This window comes from Grammomys surdaster, unplaced genomic scaffold (genome assembly GCF_004785775.1).
Source record: "Grammomys surdaster isolate TR1022 unplaced genomic scaffold, NIH_TR_1.0 120179, whole genome shotgun sequence".
Classification (NCBI taxonomy): Eukaryota; Metazoa; Chordata; class Mammalia; order Rodentia; family Muridae; genus Grammomys; species Grammomys surdaster.
The window spans coordinates 1-3,786 of NW_021616125.1; the positions used below are offsets into that span (position 1 = coordinate 1).

Sequence of the window (3,786 nt, forward strand, 5' to 3'; positions counted from 1 at the left end):
AGTATAATTTATCTTCTGTAACATGTGTGTAACCCAGTGATTTGTAGTAAATGTCCTGAGTTATGCGTGTATCACTTTGAAAGTTTCCTTCGCGTCCCTTGAGTTTGCAGTTCTTAGCTCTCACACCACATGCCTATTTTTGACACATTATTTTTTTTGCCTCCACCTCTCAAAAGAACAGTCCACATACAATACTTAAAGTCGTTCCCTCAGCAGCTAAGAGCGCCTGCTGTCCTTGCAGGGGACTGGAGTCGGTTCCCAGTCCCCACCCTGGTGGCTGACTACCCTGAATTTCAGCTTGAGGAGAGCCAATGTTCTCTTCCTGATTTCACTGACAACCTCCCCCCACCCCCATGCATATTCACAACCATAAAAAGACACAAAAAGAAAACAAAGCTTTTCTTTAAAAAAAAAGCAAAAAAAAAAAAATCCATCTGAATATGAGGTTAACTGCTTTGATGCAGGAAGAGGTAGAGCGCATGCACTGTAGAGAGCAGTCCCGTTGACTGGGCCTTGATACTTACTGTGTCACTCACTCATTGCTTCCGCCCCCACCTCAGTCTCTTCATCTGTGAAATGGGCTAATTATGGTAATTAGTTTCCAGAGTTGTTGTGATGATTATAAATAATGAGTGCTTACTATTATTTGCGGAAGCTGCCGTGTGTCGAGAACTTTAGTTAATATGATTAATCTCTTTCTGGTGTAGGCCCAAAAAGATGGGCTGAGTGTCTTTGCAAAGAGAGCAGTTTAAATCAGATTCTGTATCTGAAGTTTGCTTCAAGTACAAGTCTCTCTCCCTCCGTGTGTGTGTGTGTATGAATATTACATGCATGCATGTGTATGACTGTAGTTTGACTGTAAAAGCAAGCTGATTTCCAACAGAGAGCATTTTGCAGTGTCTTTATTTAGAGAACTCTATTAAGCCATTTTCCCTGCATCTTCCATGTTTATATTTGACAGGGCTTTGACACCAGGGAGATAATTGCCCACCTTTTCTTTCTTTCTTTTTTTTTTTTTTGTAGAAACCATAGTGACCATAGGAAAGCGCTGGAAATTGTGTCTTTCTCTCGCTTGAGGACAGCCGCCTACCAAATGAGCAGGGCAGGGCGACAGGGATTCAGTTTGTCTCTGGTAGCTTGACAAGCCGGAACTGAATTATCCTTTAATGAGATCTTTGTCTTCTCTTTTTGTTCTTTTCTCTGTGTACAGATGCACAAAGCAGGGTCATCAGAAGTCCCTCGATTCAAAAGATGAGAATCCTGAGAAACACTGCCCACTGACGGTGAACCCCTGGCACATGAAGAAAGCCTTTAAAGTCATGAATGAACTAAGAAGGTACCGGACTGTCACTCTAATGCATATGCACCCATTAGCTTTCCTTTTATTTCTCTTTGTCTGTAGGACCCTGCTCCTCCATTGTTACTGGGATACAGGGAACATCAAAAGCTTTTCTGCAAGGTTTTTAGGAGAAGCAAGGCCTGGGAAGTGCAGGTGATAGACAGCTCCTCTGTCCAATAGCCTGTAGTCATGCATGGCGGGTGTGAGTGCAGGCTTTCTCTAAGGAAAGTCTATGGTGACTTTCCAAGGAAAATAATTCCTTTCCTTTTCTCTTTCCTGCCCTTTCTTTTCTAGTTTTAGTACCTTTGAGAGAAAGTCTGTGTGTTCCAGGTTGAGCATGACCTTGAACTCCCGACCCTCCCTTTGCCATTCAATTGCTGGGTGACAGGCGTGGTCTACCACTATGCTCCCGCTTATAAATATGCGCTAAATATGTTTTTGATCTTTAAAATACAGATTGCATGATAAACATTGTCAGATATTCTGCTTATTCATTTGTTCATTCATGTGTGTGTGTGTGTGTATGGGTGTGTGTGTGTGGGTATGTGTGTGGGTGTGTGTGAGTATGTGTGTGGGTGTGGGTATGTGTGTGTGGGGGAGTGTGTGGGTATGTGTGTATGGGTATGTGTGTGTGGGTATGTGTGTGTGGGAGGTGTGGTATGTGTGTGTGGGGGTGTGTGTGGGTATGTGTGTGTGGGTGTGTGTGTGGGGTGTGGGTATGTATGTGTGGGAGGTGTGGTATGTGTGTGGGGGGGTGTGTGGGTATGTGTGTGTGGGTATGTGTGTGTGGGGGGGTGGATATGTGTGTGTGGGTATGTGTGTGGGAGGTATGGTATGTGTGTGTGGGGTGGGTGTGGGTATGTGTGTGTGGGTATGTGTGTGGGGTGTGGGTATGTGTGTGTGGGGGGGTGTGGGTATGTGTGTGTGGGTATGTGTGTGTGGGAGGTGTGGTATGTGTGTGGGGGGTGGGTGTGGGGTGTGTTGGGGGTGTGTGGGGTACACTCTCTGTGCACACATGTGGGCACATATGGAGGTGAAGAGGATAGGCTGTGGGAATCCATTTTCTACCACTGTGTTCCGGTATTTGAACTCATGTCTTCAGCTTTGATGGCAAATGCTTTTGTCCTCTGAGCCTGGGGATTTAGGGATTTAAATGGAATATTTTATTGAAATTAATCTTGTTTATTTTTACCTTTCAATGTGACTACTGGAAAAATCGTTACTTGCATTGTATTGTCACTCATTGATACTGAGGACAGGCTTCTAATTCCAGCCGTAAGGAATGTGGACACATACTTTTAGACAAGGAAACTTTAGCTTGCGCACTGGCAGTTGTAGTCGTTGGGGACAGTACCTGACTGTTGCTAAGGTGATTCTCATGTATGTTAAGGGCCATTGCCACACACTGGGCCTTCCTGCTACACACTTGCAGTCCTAGCATGCGACAGACTGAGGCTGGAAGCGCTCACATTCAAGCCAGAGTTGACTCTATAAAGAGATCTGGTTAAAGAGAAAAGACTTTGGTGATAAAGGTAACATTAAAAGCTGAGTAAATAGAATAGAGTCTGGAGAGATTGCTCAGCAGTTAGAAATGCTTGCTACTCATGCAGCAGACCCAGGTTTGGTTTGCAGCACTCACACAGTGGCTGGAACAGTCCATAACTTTAGTTCTAGGAGAGCCAATGCTGTCTTTCGATCCCTTTGGGCATCAGACACCCATGTGGTGCATACACGTACACTCAAGCATGACAGTCAAGCATAAAATCGAATAAATCAAAAACCAAACCAACTAAAAGACTGGTTTTTAGCAGCCCCCCCCCCCCCCGCGCCCTTGCTCCTGTTGGCCACAGTAGCTTTGCTTCCTTTTTTACCTTGGTCTCTGGTTGACCTGGACATGATTCACTACACCACAGGATCGCAATACTTCCTGCTCCTTCCCCTGAGGCAAATGACTGCATTTTGAGCCACACTTGACTTTGAGTCTTTGCTTTATCCCAGGATTGTTTGGCTCTGGCCATCCCCAACCTGGTGTGGGTGTGGACTATGTGGCTGTTCATTGTGTTGCACTATTTCATGAGCCAGAGTCCCCAGCCAGGGGTTCATGCTGATCTTCAAACAAGGGAGACCTTTGAGTAGTTGTAGTTGGCTGCTGCTCTGGAACCAGGCATGTTTTAGTGATGTCACTCGCCGATAGTATTTTTAAAATGTGCTTACTGTGCAAGAATGAGAACCTGCATTTGGACCCTCAGAACAGCATCAGTAGCCTGGAGCATTAGCACAGGTCTGTCAGTGAGAGAGGCAAAGACAGGAGCATCCCTGGGGCTCACAGAACAACCAGTTTAGCCAGTCACCAGCTTCATTGAAAGACCTAGTCTGAGAAGGTAAAGGAAGAGCAACAGAGGAAGACATTTGAGGCCAGCCTTTGGTCTCCACACATTTTCACGTGT

General features: G+C 45.4%; 1 long non-coding RNA gene across 1 annotated transcript; it reads left to right on the plus strand.

Annotated features, from left to right (window-relative positions):
* Positions 1 to 1,151: 1,151 nt before the first annotated feature.
* Positions 1,152 to 1,820, plus strand: LOC114635942. The gene is made up of 2 exons (XR_003713551.1): positions 1,152 to 1,492; positions 1,634 to 1,820. It is a non-coding gene; the product is annotated as an uncharacterized LOC114635942 (long non-coding RNA).
* The last annotated feature ends 1,966 nt before the right edge of the window (positions 1,821 to 3,786 follow it).